Genomic DNA, 15,190 nt, shown 5'->3' on the forward strand with positions numbered 1-15,190 from the left:
TTAATTTGACATGAACACGACAAACACGCTTTCTTGACAATCTTTGTGAGTAAAAAAACGTGTAGAAACAAAAACGAAGAGCGTGTGTTATTAGGGAAATAGCGAGCGGCGTTGATGCAGGATTGCGTATGCGCCGCTGAGCGGTTCTGATACTTTTTGGGTCGCAGCGCCGCTTCAACAGTGTGATACCCTCACGAGGGACGAGCGAAATATTAAACACTCCAAAAGTCCGTGCGACCTCACGACTGCTGATCGGCAGCTGGTCACGTGGTGTTAATCGCCTCTCGTAACCCCCTGTACACTACACGACCGCTCGGCGCAAAACTCGCCCTGATGTCGTGGATTCTCGCACGACTGGAAAATCGGCTCAAAAAAGTGAAAAAGTCGCACAGTGTACGCCCGGCTTAAGGGAGAGCCCAGCCACTCTTCGGAGAAAACTCTTTTCGGCCGCTTGTATCCACGATCTTGTTCTTTCGGTCACTACCAAAGCTCACAACCATAGGGGAGGGTAGGAACGTAGATCGACCGGTAAATCGAGAGCTTTGCCTTCTGGCTCAGCTCTCTCTTCACCACGACAGACCGGTACAACGCCCGCATCAATCCGCCTATCAATCTCGTACTCCATTCGTGAACAAGACCCCGAGATACGTTAAACTCCTCCACTTGGGGCAGGACCTCATCCCTGACCCGGGGAAGGCATTCTACCCTTTTCCCACAGATCATTTCATTATATTATATAATTAATGTAAAAAGATTGGTGTATCTTTACAGTATGTTCTAATGGGAAACGGGCTTCAACACTAGTGGTTGTTTTCCACTTGGTCCTAGAGATCAACCAGTGTCTATTATAATAGACACTGGTTGTGTAACATTGTTTTTGGATGGCCAAAAGTGCAATGGTCAAAACTTGACTTTGGAAAAGGTGGGTGGGTGGGGGTGGGGGGTGGGGGGGTTGTGTGTGTGTGTGTGTGGAGGGGGGGGGGGGTGGCGACATGTCCCCCATGTCCTTCCTAGACGTGTCCAGAAATAATGACACAGGTGAAAGAACACAAATAGATGATTCTACGATCTCCGATCGTAGGGCTGGGCAATAAATAGAAAATTTTTTGTTATTGAAATTTCTGACTCTTAGAAAAAAATGTTCCCAAGTCAATAAATTTGATAATAAAAAAAATGAAAATATGTGTGTAGGTTGGTAACGTTCATGTCCCTTTAAGAAGCTGTTCCACCTTGAGTCAGGAAAAAATGTGACTCAACGTAATACATGTGACAGCCCCATCTAGTGGACAACTTTAGTTTCTGCACATACCTGTAGTTATCGTTATCGAGGTGAAATCCTCAGTATATCGTGATATTGATTTTAGACCATATTGCCCAGCCCTGACAGATCGTCATCACTTTATGATCCTTAACGATCTGATATCGTCAGATTGCACAACCCTAGCTTGAAGATCTGTTTTGATTTGATTAAAACGCAGCAAACACGCTTTAACAAGCCTTACCAATGTGTCCTTACCAACCTCAAAGATGGCCACATGAGTGGAAAAGCAGCTCAAAATTTGCAAGAGGAATCCAGTAGTAATAATAAGGGAGTTAAAGAAAAGTTGGAAATACCCAGACTTTCCACAAAGGGTAGACCGATATACGAGTCGGCCAATACATCGGGCCGATGTTTATCAATTTTTACACTTCGGCATCGCCAATGTTCGTCCGTAGTGAATCCAATATAAAGTCAGGCATCCTCAGGCTGCTCAGTGTTGTAGCAGAATTGAATTTAAATGTATTTTGACATTCACTAACAACATCTGCATAACAAATACTCTAATTCACTTTATGTGGGTGTCTGTTTTAACACTGATCAATGCACAATGTTCTGATTTAACAGGTAGTTAAATTCAGAATTTGTGTGCATTAACTTATGTTATTCGTGACATTATAGCATGGGAAAAAAAGGTGGTGGCCATTTTACCAGTGCTCCCATCCCATTAGGAGAGCTTCAAATGCAAAATGGCAGGAGAAAGCGATCCACACAGTGAGGTCATGAAATGACCGGAGGATTGCCAGACCACGCGTGATTCCAGCAGTTCCCGCAATAACAAGTTCAGAAAGAGACAGCAGAATGTATCCAAAAAGGTCTGTGGTTTGTTTTGCTTCATTTGCCATGGCTACGGAGGTTTCGCAGCATGTAAAAAACAGGCTTGAAGTGTAAATTTAGCAGAGCAACACATCCCTACACTTCTCTATGCAAAACGCATCGCTTCGCAGCCAGTAAAAATGCATCCATTCACCTAACGGCAGCCAATTGCTGCGTACTACACATTGGTCTGGTGGAAAAGTCCGGTTAAAGGGCAAACAGCAATTACAGATGATTACTTGGAGGACACCTTTAGGTTTGGACATAAATAACTAATGATATGATCAGGAGAACAGAAGGTGCTATTTTAACACATCATACATCACATCAAAATTTGGTAACACATCTAAGCCAACATAAAGAAAGATGCATCACTCTACTCATGCCTTATGACTTCCTTTCGTCTCGAGTGTTAAGTGTGAAAGGTCTGCATCCTGCCTGAGAAGCTAACTGTAAAACACGGGTGTCTTGTCTCCCATGTTGTCGGACCATATACCTTCTTTATTCCATTAAATGACACACTAATCTACCCGGTGCTCAGATATTTCTGAGTTATTTCAAATCAGAAAAAATCATCTCAAAAGACATTATTTTGAGTTTCTAGTTACATGTTACTTTAAACTGTATGAAAAGACAAGTGCAAGCTGTACTTGCCACCAGAACAGAACATTTTACAAGTGCAGCCAAAGCAGAACTGTGCCGTTCACTTACAGTTCTGCTTTTCTTTCTTTACTAAAGCCACAGTCCTTTCCCGTCGATCCAAGTCCTACTCCAGGTGTTGCTTCTTTCTGTGGACAAAAGGACAAAGACCCATAAGTGCAGTAATCTCAGAGTTCATCTGAGAGTTAGGAAGCAACAGGAGAGTCTGGAACATGAGGAGAAGGCAGGAAGACCGGAGCAGTGAGATAAGGGTGACAGTTCATTCTCCTGACTCTGAACTCAGCACAGCTAATTTTTATTGGGTTCAAAATAATAAGTCTGACATGCTATGATACACCTGCAGCAGCATGTAACAGTGAGTCATCTTCAAACATGTGTCAGTTCTTCCTCTGCGTCGTCTGAAGGGAAGTGAGCAACAAGCACCCGTTGTTATAGGTTAGATGCCTGCCCCCAAGATGGACGACAGCTAGTAAACACTTCATTCTGCCCTTTCTGCCAATTCTGTTTTTCCCAGGATCCACTGTTTGCATTTTCTTGTTAATTTTTCCTTTTCCCTTTCCTCATATCCTCTAATCACAATTTTTTTGCTTTTTTAGTCATAAAAAACATTTATGATCATTTTTATTTTTATTTTTTAAATTTCTATGTTTTTGATTTTTTGTTCTTGAGTTAAGCATTTGTTTATTTAATGCAAGTCATGTCATCATCACAATATTAATCACTGTTATCATGCGTCACAGGTTTTCCTAATATCGTGCAGCCCTATGATATACCCATATCCAGTAAAGCTGTGATCCAAACTTATACAGAGGTATTAGCAGTACTAGCAACTATTTATCTAAGCACTCCATTTATTAGCCTTTCACTGTCATCAGATTAATCACTCACTACATGGAAAATAGTTTCGATCTGAAAAATGCATATACCCCCACCCCACCTCACCCCAACAAAGCTAAATTAGACCCAAGAGAATCTAACAGCACAAAGGAGGTGGTTGGTGTGGGTAGACGGGAAGAGTTGCCATAAACAAACATGATTATTGACAGAGTTCTTGGAAATGAACAGATACATAGACTCCCCAGCTGTTTGACATCTGATAACTGTGAGAGAGGAAGATAGTAAACTGTTATGCTTCAGGAATCTAATGGTCTTTAATTGTTATTAACAGCAAAGCACAAAGATTCCCATGAGAGGGTGCTGAATACTACAGCTGTGTGTTTCCAGATATGGTGGCAAATCAGAACGTTCAACAGTAGGTGCAATTTATCACTCTTTTGTAAACCAGCCTTAATAATGTGCTGATTTGATCCTTTTTGATGTGATTTTCACATCTTTTCTTGTGCGGTAAATTGCAGCCCGCAGCGGCTAATCTTTCTTTTCTCACTGACAGACCCAACAGATATTCTAAATGGTAAATCCAGCAGAGCTTTACACTCCAAAAGGTTAACAGAGATAAAATCTCAAAAACCGACTCAAGGTTGCCAAAATCTTCAGTTCAGCTCTTTAGTTCCTTTGTGATTCACATCTGTTTTTATCTGGTTAAAGCTTAATGCTAAAAACTGGTAGCCTTGAAATCTAGACAAACTATAGCAGTAGCAAATGTTTTAGCTCTGCAGGTTGGTCTAGTCACGCTCCATTCAGCAGGTCTACCATTGGCTCAGCTAAGTGTAGGCTAGGGCAATCACAGCGCTCTATGTTTGTGGAGACGTTGGGAGAGATTAGCACCATAACAGCAGAGCTTTGTACAATTTATTTATTCATTGTTTTATTCTTCGTCAACGTATCCCCCATTAACTGATTTAGTGGCGAATACATCACATTGTTTGTTGCTCTGATTGGTCCTTTGTCAAACACAAGCAGTCCTCTTCTGTTAATAGAAACACAATTAGGGCCTTTACCTGCCTAACCCTAACCATAACGGTCATGTATTGGACCCGGTCCACGTACGGGTATTTCTGCAATCGGCACCCCTAAACTCACATTTCTTGTATTTTCTGTCCAGGAATAAAACACTTGCTGCATTTGTTTGCACTACGGATGTTCTGATAGGAAATTTTGGGCCGATACTGATATCTGATAGTTATATTAGTAATAGTTGATACCTGTATATAAGATTTTGTTTAGACTGAAAATGATGTAAGCTGAATTTTTGAATGTCTTGCTTTATTTCTATAATGTGCAATTTGCAGTAGTGTGTTTGTGTGTGTGTGTGTGTGTGTGTGTGTGTGTGTGTGTGTGTGTGTGTGTGTGTGTGTGTGTGTGTGTGTGTGTATGTGTGTGTGTGTGTGTGTGTGATCAGTGTTGGGAATGTTACTTTTAAAAATTAATTAGTTATAGTTGCTGATTATTTTGTTCATCTCAGTTACTTACCGAGTTACAGGATTATAAAAGTAACTAATTACCAATATAAATACCTATTTCGTTACTTTTTTAATTAAAGAATGCAAGAAAAATGGATTCCCCTCTTAGTTAAACTTACTTAATTTACTATAGTTTACTAAAATACTGAAATATAAATGACTAAGGACTGGAACACAATAAAAAGTGTGTCAAAATGTTTTTATAAAACTGAATAGTTGAAATAAATGGTCACTTAACAGGAGGAACTACAAACAGGAACATTACATTAATCTACAGTATTAAAATATCACTGTTTGATATTTAACAAGACCCCAATCAGCTAAAATTTATAACTGCGAAACACCCGTAAAGGTTCCTCAGCCTTTAAATGGTCTCTCAGTCTATTTATTTTAATTTTTCCATCTTCAATAATTGTGTGTTTTCAGTAGCATTTCTGTTACTGGTAATCTAGTAATGGTTAAACAAAAAAATAAGTCCTTTAAAACGACACTAGAAGAGGCACAAATCTGAAGGAGGACTTAAGTTTACTAACTTGGGTCAGATCCAAACACAGAAGAGCTGAAGCTGGGTGGTAAAGACACACAGGTAGTTCTAATAACACCTGAGTGTCCATGACGTCCAATACTGTTGCAACAATCGACATATACTGTATAATGGACAATTCGATTCCATAGGCTCCAATAACAAGTTTTTGGTCTAAAATGGGAGGTGGCCACCACCGCCATTTTGACAGTGTCACAGGTTCCGTCCAGCCCAGACATTTTCATAAAAGGGAAGAGAGGAGGAGCTGAGGGTGGGGCTGTAAGGCTGGGATCGAGTGACGACACCCGGGCGAACTAGCTACAAGCTAACCTGAAGCTAACCCTGGCTAACCCAAAGCTAACGCGGAGGTGGGAGCCGAGCTAACGGATGTAGCCACCTAGCTACAACCGGAGCTAACTCTGTGGAACACCCATCGACCGCATGGAGTTCAGGTGGAGGTTTGCGGCGCTTTTTCATGAGCCGTATCTTTCTGTGAATAAAAAATATTAAATTTGTAAGTTTTTAAGTTATTTCCGTAATGAAAATATATTTTGCTTTGAGCAAGATTTCACTATTTATCACGTACCGTATTTTCAGGACTATTAAGTCGCTCCTGAGTCACACCAGCCATTAAATGTATAATGAAGAAGAAAAAAACATATATAAGTCGTATTTTGGGGGGAAATTTTATTTTTCTTACAAAATCTGAGACCAAGCGTTTCACATTGTAAGACAAGTACCGGTAACAATAACCGAATAATGTGCCGCAGCAGCGCGCCACGGTCTCCAGCAGAGGAAGGCGGTGTTTGAAACCCTCCCAGCGGGACGGGGAACTCATTCTTGGGTCGGAGTCGGCCCGCAGCAGCGCGGTGTAGCCTACATAATTTGTTATATAAGTCGCTCCGTAGTAGCAGGACCGGCCAGACTAAGAAAAAAGTGTGATTTATAGTCCAGAAAATGCGGTAGTTATTAGTATTTGAGATAAATTAGCAGGCTAAATACATTTCATATATTTCCAAAACGTAATACTTGTTTGTATCTTGTACAGCCAAGTAGCCTTTATTCTGGACTCAGTACAATTCACCAAAAGTAAAGAGACATTATACAGATGAAGTAAGCACAAGATAACTTACTGGAAGAAACAGAATTATTATCATGAGAACCAGAACAAGACAGCCTGATAACAGTCATGTGAAAATAACAGTTAAAAAGTATGTATGTGTAATAGAAATAAAAATATATTAGAATTAGTGTAACTTGCTGTGATCCAAACAATAAATCAGCCATAGCTGATTAGCAATCATGACATGAGGTCTGGGAGTTTTTAATTTTCATTCTTTTATTTTATTTTTTTCTTAGATCTGTTAAAAGGTCACCATGGCAGCCTGTGTGTCTCCAACATCAGCTACACAACGCAGCAAGTGTAAGTTCCTGTCTTGACCACTTCATGTATGGTTTTGTACTTTAAACAGCTAGGCCAAACCTGTTATTTTTTTCTCCATAGCCATTTGGATCATCGGTGACAGCTGAGTGAGGCGTGGTGCCCAGAGAGCTGCAGAGACCCTCAGACAACCTTGGCCTCCCTGACGTCCGTGTCTCCTGGTTCGGTTGGGGCGGACTGAGGTGGAAAGACCTTCTCCCCTTCTTTTTCAACTCCATGCATGGAAGAGCAGCTCCTGATGCCCTTCTCATCCACTGTGGCGGCAATGACATGGGGTGGTCAGCAGTGTGAAGCTGGTCAACATGAAGGAGGATCTACAACGGCTTCACCTTCTACACCCTCATGTCACACTGTTGAGAACTGTTCTTCCTTCACAACCCAATGTTCCACTCACTCTGCAGCTCTCTGGGCCCCTTTTATTATTTTAAGTATTTTTTAAATGTCCCGACACTTTGTGTCCTGTTATTTTATAAAATGTGACGTAAAAAAATTAATGTTTTTGCTCAATTACTGGAATTTCTTTGGTTAAGACAAAAAAGGAAGAATCATTTATGCCAAGTTGTTTCTACAACAGGCCCGTTTTAAGTCCAACAGTTTCTTAGCAGCCAATAGAAATGTGTTCTTTACTAACTTTACTTGGTTTAAAAATCTTACTAAAATAAACAGAGTGCTGTATTCCAAAACCAAATCATACTTGTTATGTAAATATTAGCTTTGTAGATACTTTTTACAGATATATATTTGTGTGCTAAAAAAAACCCATCAACTTAAATAATTTGTCATTCTTTATTGAAAAACAATAAAATACTGGTATACAGAAAGTGTGGGAAAATGATCATGTGAAAGTATTGCTCTTTAAATGTAATACTATTCATCTTTAAAAAGAAAAACTCTAAAAATGTCCTGTATAGCAACATGACAGAAGAAAGGTGGTCTGTCTGTCAGAAGGTGCAGAACAGATTTGCTCTATCAAGAGGAGCGTTTTGTGTAAGAGTTTATGTTATTGTAATATTGGTTTGGGTTATGTATCTGTGACACGATCCAGGTGGAATGGAAGGTGCCACTAATATTAAAAGGATTAAAATAGGTTCTAAAAAAACAAGGCAAGCAGTGCGACAGCCAAAGCAAATTAAAAAGGTACATTTATTACAAAACCCTGATGATGATGCCAAGGGGAAAAAAGCGTTCAATCGAGTGTGCTCAGGGCCCCAAGGGACAAGGCGGTCCAGTCCGGCCCTGCTGAGCTCTCGACCAAGGAATCTCCAAGGCCGGCGTCGTCGTCTGGGAACCAAAGGATCGCCGCACGGTGGATCCAATCCTCCTCGGCCCGGCTCCTGTGGCACACAGCTCCGGCAGTAAATAGGTCCCAGGCACCAGACCACTCACAGAGAGAGAGCAACTCTAACACTGCCAGGCACTGATCAATTACTTACGTGCGGGGGCAGAGTAACTCTGCCCGCCTGCAGTGTTGCGCTCTGTGCGTTGGCGTCTCCGGCCGCGGATCTCTCTCCGCTGTTGCTGCTGCTTCTCCTGCCATCTTCTTCGCCATCACCTGCTGGAGACTGCTGGTCCTCCACACCGCCATCAGCTGCCTGTGGCGCGCCGCTGACGACCAGCCCAGGCCCAGGTCTCACCTTTCCCTGCCCGCCCTGGATCCACCTCCACCCACCCAGGCTTAAGCTTCCCCCTGCCCGCTGCACGTCCAGCCGGCCTCTGCCCTGTCCCCTCTCTCACCTGCATCACACCCAGGCTCATCAGGCACCCCCATCCCCGCAGCCTTCTCCCACCCACACAGCCTCTCCAACGTCATCCACACCTCCAGGTAACCCACCCTCAGCATCACCCCCCCCCCCCCCCCCCCAACACGCTCACCCTCACCCGGCTGCCACCTGGGACAGACATGTCATGAAATGAGAGATGCACAGACCTTATCAAAACTAACCTAATCATTTTTGGCCTATACCTTAGAAATCTAGCTAAATGATGAGCCAGACTTTCTGGAGGATGAATTTCCGTCATGGTCCCTGTGTCACCAGACACACAGCGGCTGTGAGCTCTAAACTGGGTGGCTATATAAAAAACAAATAAGCAGCACATTTACAAATGTTTAAAAGAGCATAAAATCATGTGTAACAATAATCTGCAAAACAAATTAACACTAGAAGGTAATAATAAAATGTTTACATAGATGATTATTAAAAATAATTCACCTTTGCTACGGGTAAGACTTCACGTCAGCCTGGACAAGTGCATTCTTGCAGCTAAATCAGTCTGACAGCCAATGTCTTGGGTAGATTTAGCCTGAAAAAAAAAATAGAAGCACATTGTTGTTGGAGTTTATAAAGTCAGATAATATACAAAAGAAACTGTCAGATATAGGCGCTTTATAACATTCCTAGTGTGTGATCGTTGTTATAACGTAAAAGTCAGTCACATATGATGTGGAGAGCCTGAAATGCGACCTCCTGAACAGAATTCCTTACAGAACCGGGTCACGCTGTGCTGGATTTCACGCTGTAATGATGTCTGTCAACTAGTGCTGCGTTAGAGTCACTGTTGCAGAATTACTGACACAAAAACAACCCGAATTTTCTCCGAGCCTGACAGTAATAGTCATATGGACCGTTTCGTCGGCCAGGGCTTCGAGATATGTTCCGATTCGCCGCTGATTCTAACCTTACATCCCGTTCCACATTTTGTGAACTTGACAAATTAGACCGAAGGAAGTGCAGACCTAAGTAAACCACGTCGCTCAAACTTTGCATTTAGGTTGGGAATTGAGCTGCAGTATATCTGCGGTCAGGTCTCTCTACGAGTCCGAGAGCTCAACGAGCGGTCAGCCCACGCAGCAGCTAGTAGGCACTGCATCGGTCAGACATGCACCGGGCTGACCGCCGGGGAGAACCGGGTGGAAGAATGGAGCACAGAAGTGTCCCTCCAAGAGCTCCGTCATATTTCAACCCATTTTTATGTTAAATGCACTGGGTTTTACCCTTGTACCCATCTAAATATGCCCTATTAATTATTTTACCGTATTTTACATCTAAATTTCATGGTTAAACAGTACGTGCTACATGTTAAAATGATAGTTAGCTAGCTACTTCGATAAACTCAGCTAGTTTAAAGGCGGCAGTGACCTAAAATACATAAATATAATTTTACTTACCAAAAAAAATGAAGTGGAGACTCCTTGGACGCTCTAATAGTGCAATTAATGCCACAGCAAGTCATTTTGTCCAACAATTGCACAAATAATATCCAAAACAGAATTCACAAACACAGAGACTCAAAATCCCAGAACAGTTTCCAGGCCAGACCGAGGCTCTACTGAGGCCTTTCCACGGAGCTAGCTCTGTGGTCACGTGTGTCTGATGCTCATTAATTATACAGAATTTTAGGCTTTTAATAAACTAAAACAGAAGAGTGAGAAAAAAAGTCACCCCCCTCAGAGTTGTCATGAGTGTAAACTAGATCATTTAGACAAAAAACATGTTTTGGTACCAGGCTATACACATGTTTATTTCTGCTGTGAAATTGGTATTTTTAACATGGGAGTCAATGAGGATTTGCTCGCTTCTGACACCAGCCCCTAGTGGATGAGGGTGGAACTGCAATTTTTCGTACTTCCGGGTTGGGGCCCATTTTAGAGCCGCATTGTGGGGGCTTGGTTGCAACCAGTGTTACAGCGGGTATAAAGACATGATCAGAAACAGGCTACATTTGGATGATCTAGGAAGGTAGAAGACTGTGACGTCTGAGCGGTGAACAGGTGAGTGGACATTTGGGACGTCCCGCTGTCACGCAAAGAAGGGCACAGCTGCAGATCCACGCCTGCAGCAACAAATCTGCAGCCGTAACTATTCATCACGTCTTTCTCCGTCGTTCTTCACAGTCTGTGATGTGCTTGGATGAAAGCATCCGCCTCTTTAGCTCCCAACCAGCTGATGACAGCTTCAACACACCACGCTGCTGAATTAGTAACGCACTCATTTTCTTATCAGTAACAGAAACACAGTTCTGATAAAAGACGGTAATTAATTAGATTACTCGTTACTGAAAAAACTACCATTTTTTAGTAACGCCGTTATTCCCATCATTGGTTATTATATACACACACATGCTTCTGAGATATCAAATCAAACTTTATTTATAAAGCACGTTTCATGCATAAGATGCAACACAAAGTGCTTAGCAGATTAAAATGACCCACATAACCCACATTCCCTCCTCCCTTTCCCACACTTAATAATTTTGACAGTTTCACCCCCAATCCACAAACCATTCCCAGGCACACACATACACACAGACACACACACATTCGTCCACATAACACATTAAAAGACCACGGTAAACACTAGGCTGAGCTCAGACTGGACAGGTAATGAAAGACAAGCCATCAAGGGAGCCATCTGCCTCGACAGCAGCAGACCGACGGCAGCAGCCAAGACACCAATCTAGGGTGCCCTGGGAGGGAGGGTGGCAACCCCCACCACTACCTGGGCACTACCCTAGGAGGTAATTACCATCACTGTCATTATCACCTCCTCACCCTCCAAAATAGATACACAAATGGAAACAAGATAGAGAATATATCGATTGTATTGGCCCAGTTTTATTATCGAACAGGATGCAGATATGTTAAAGAATGACCATCATCGGCCAATACCGATATGGATGCCAATATGTTGTGCATCCCTAGTTTGTACCCCTTCAGTCACGGGTAAATAAACGTTCATATTTTCAGACTTTTACTACCATGCATTCTTCAATCTTTTCCGTGTCTGCCACTAAATATCTTTTACTTTTGAGGGGGCAAAAGCCGCACTCTTAATGAATTTACAGGAAGCAGTGTCCTGACTAATCACAAGCTTGCAGTCTCCGTCACCCTCTGCGAGCCCGTTGGAGAGCTCTTGTGCCAACGCATAACGGCGCTGCGTGTCTCCGAACCAACGCAGACAGAGAAGTATAAATTAGGCTTTATCCTGCCTCCATTATTGAGTAGCATTGAACGAACTACTAGAGAAAAGGACTGGAGTGAGTTCTGCATGAATGATTGACTAAATAAATAAATTGGACCACAATTTTTTTTATTTTAAGTTTTTTATTGATTGTAGATCATTCAAAACGGAACTATTAAATATGTCGCTGAATCTGTTTGATGAAATGTGATCGGTATATTTCTTAGTTGCTGAATGTTAAACCCTTAACAACTTTTGTTGTTCTAAATTAAACAACCATTAATCTAATCCGATTAAAAAGGAAGTAATAGCTATAGAGTTACAGTAACACAAGATTAAAGCTGTAATTAAGTCATCATAACCTTTAATAAAGCATTCTCATGTATTTGTTTTCACACATCCTTTTCTTTTACGATGACCAAATCCACTAAACTTTCAAAGAAAGAAAACGAAACCTTGGTTTAATTATAATTCCGACACCGACCGTAGGAACGTTTTTGATTCCCATTTCTGGAGGGAACTCTGAGCTCAGTTAGGCTGACATGTTCTGACTCAGCAGCGGTGGAGTGTCATACAGATTATATATATATATATATATATATATATAAACACTTCTTGTCTGATTTGAATTAACCCATTTCATTTTGGTTGCAATCAACCCGTGCCAAACAAAAGCTTTGATTAGGACATTTCTCTTTAGAATAACAGCTAAAATGTGTGGAAAAGGGAGCCTAGATTTACCTGGAAGTAAAAGCAGACACACACAACATGTAACTTTTGAATACCCATGTAATTATGTAATCTATGCCAGGTTATTGAAACATCACAAAATTCACTGAGAGCTCCAAAACAGCTGCAAAGCAGCCAGACGTACAAAGAGAATAAAAGACACCTCATAAATCAGAGCTGGTATGCAGCCTCATTTCCTCTGCAGCCCCACCTTCTCAACCGCTTCTCCCTTGAAGTCTCGCAGCTTTCTACACCAACCAGCTGCAACCTCAACTTCTAAAATCACAAGACAATTTGAAGCTGGAGCTATTAGCAGCTTGAGCTGCTGCAGACTAGTTCAAATTTAATTCTGATTACTGAAAGGGAAAATGACTTCAGTCATAAAAAAAACACAAAACCTGCTTTGCATTTCACGTGCAACACATGTGACCCTAAAGGACAAGAGAGAAAAGCAACAAATGAAGAGTAACTGAAACAAGAACAAGCAGCCATACCTCTCAGTCAGGGAGCTGTGAATGAGTCTACCAAGGCCCTTTAATGATTAGAGGGTTAGGGGTGCTTTGTGTTATCTGCAGCGCCGACCACCTTCTCCTTTGAAGTGTTGCCGTGACACCAGCAGAGGCAGGAATGGTGAAAGTGGAAAACAGTCAGCTGGAGAAAAAAATGCAACCAGGGTGAGAAAACTTCTGATTTAGCACTAAAAGGGAAAAGAAATGTTAACATTTATTGTAAATGTTTACAAAATGGAGATCTGAGAGGATCTCCGGCAACTTCGTTCATATTGCTTACTATTCTCAAAGTCGTAATAGGAGGCTCTTCTTTTCATGAATGCAGCAACAAAAAACATAGGGAAGATGCATATTTTTAAGGAAAATGTAATGAAATTTACAGAAATGGGGAGGTACATGATACACAACTGGACAGCACCAAAAGTAGAGGGACAGATACGTTTTCTCTGCTCTGTCTGTTCACTGAATTCCCTCTGAAGGATTATCTTCTCTAATAGACTTAAAGGCACTTTAACTGGCTGCCAGCTGTCTGCGTCCACCAGCTGAAAGCCACCCAGGTCACGTCTGAGGGAGAAGATCTAATCACAACAAACAAAGGCATTCCTATATATAATAGATATCATTTCCCCTGTGCATGTTCAAAGATATTCAACAAGACATGAAATAAGGACCGTAAAACAAGTTTTAAAACAGTTTCTATTAGAAACAGGTACAGCATCACAATAAAATCAGGTGGAATGAAAAATACAACTCGGTGTTTCCCCAACATAGGCTCAGGCGTGGCGGAAATTCCAGCACCACGGCTACAACCCCCTCACCCCTTTAGTGAAAAGGTCTGCTCACACCACAAATAAGATAGCTCCAAACATTGATTTAGTCCACATACCGATCCCTAGTTTCCCTGTTTAACATATCCCTGTATATTCTGCATCCTTTTTGGGATTTTAGCATGTTGTTTAACACTTCCTTTCTCCCAAATCTGCTTCTTCTCTGTGACATATTGTTTATTTTCACAGTTTGTTTACGCTCATAAGGCCATCAGTATGTCTGCGCACATCCCATAATGCAATGCATAATCATGTGTGATCCCAAGCCAGCCCTACACATTTGCAGTGGTCTCTAGTACGATTGAATGCCTTGCAGGCAAAACTCAGGGCACTAAAGAAACCGCAAACCCCTGACCCGGCAGGACCAGTCTGCAACATCCGAGCTGTGCTTCAAACGGGAGGATTTGGAGCCTCATTTACTGATATTTAGACATCTTGCCTCGGATTGGATAAAAGCAATGCTACTCTACCACTGACTCTGTTTGCTCGAGGACATTGATGTTTTATCTCATAACAAGCCTGGAGGAGGTTCAGCCATGTGATTGAGTTGCTAATGCTAGCGGTTAGCTTCTGTTGAAAGAGACGTTCTCAGCTGATCCTGGAAGAGAAAACAACAACTTCCCTGTCTTGAGTCAATATGGATGAGTCCAATTTACAATGCCGTCAAGCTGTCAGGATTTTCCAATCCTAGAGTTTTACCGTCTATTTTCTATCAGAAGCTAATGCATGAAAAACTCAGAAGTAACCGATTATGATCAAAAATCATTTAAAATGGTTTTTCAGCAACCACACCTTTAAGGATGTTTTTTACTGATGTTTACGATCATTGTTGCAGGGCTCGTGGAATATGAGTGAGACTTACATGAAGAACAAACAAGCCTTTGCTTCTTCGCAGAGTAAATCAGTAAATGGGTCAATGATTCCCCACACTGGATCCATAGAAGCATGGATTATAGAAGCATGACAGAGACCTGTTCATTTATTGATATTTGATTTTAATAGTTTATAACACTTTTATGGATTGTACTTTTGTGGTGAACTGAAGTTTA

The 15,190-nt window shown here is 41.6% G+C and overlaps 1 protein-coding gene and 1 long non-coding RNA gene across 2 annotated transcripts in view; one reads left to right on the forward strand and one right to left on the reverse strand.

Moving 5' to 3' along the window:
* Positions 1-15,190, reverse strand: part of fbxw7 (F-box and WD repeat domain containing 7) — a 162,297-nt gene that overhangs the window by 118,666 nt on the left and 28,441 nt on the right. The window contains exons 2-3 of the mRNA XM_015975849.3: positions 13,300-13,456; positions 2,846-2,922 (exon numbers count right to left, since the gene is read on the reverse strand). The gene's annotated coding sequence lies outside the window, so the exon portion shown is untranslated. The remainder of the gene's footprint in view (positions 1-2,845; positions 2,923-13,299; positions 13,457-15,190) is intronic.
* On the forward strand, positions 3,732-8,564 carry LOC129155876 (uncharacterized). Its single transcript, XR_008560224.2, has 3 exons — positions 3,732-4,046; positions 7,037-7,100; positions 7,182-8,564. It is a non-coding gene; the product is annotated as an uncharacterized lncRNA (long non-coding RNA).

The sequence above is a fragment of the Nothobranchius furzeri genome, chromosome 7 (assembly GCF_043380555.1).
Source record: "Nothobranchius furzeri strain GRZ-AD chromosome 7, NfurGRZ-RIMD1, whole genome shotgun sequence".
NCBI lineage: Eukaryota > Metazoa > Chordata > Actinopteri > Cyprinodontiformes > Nothobranchiidae > Nothobranchius > Nothobranchius furzeri.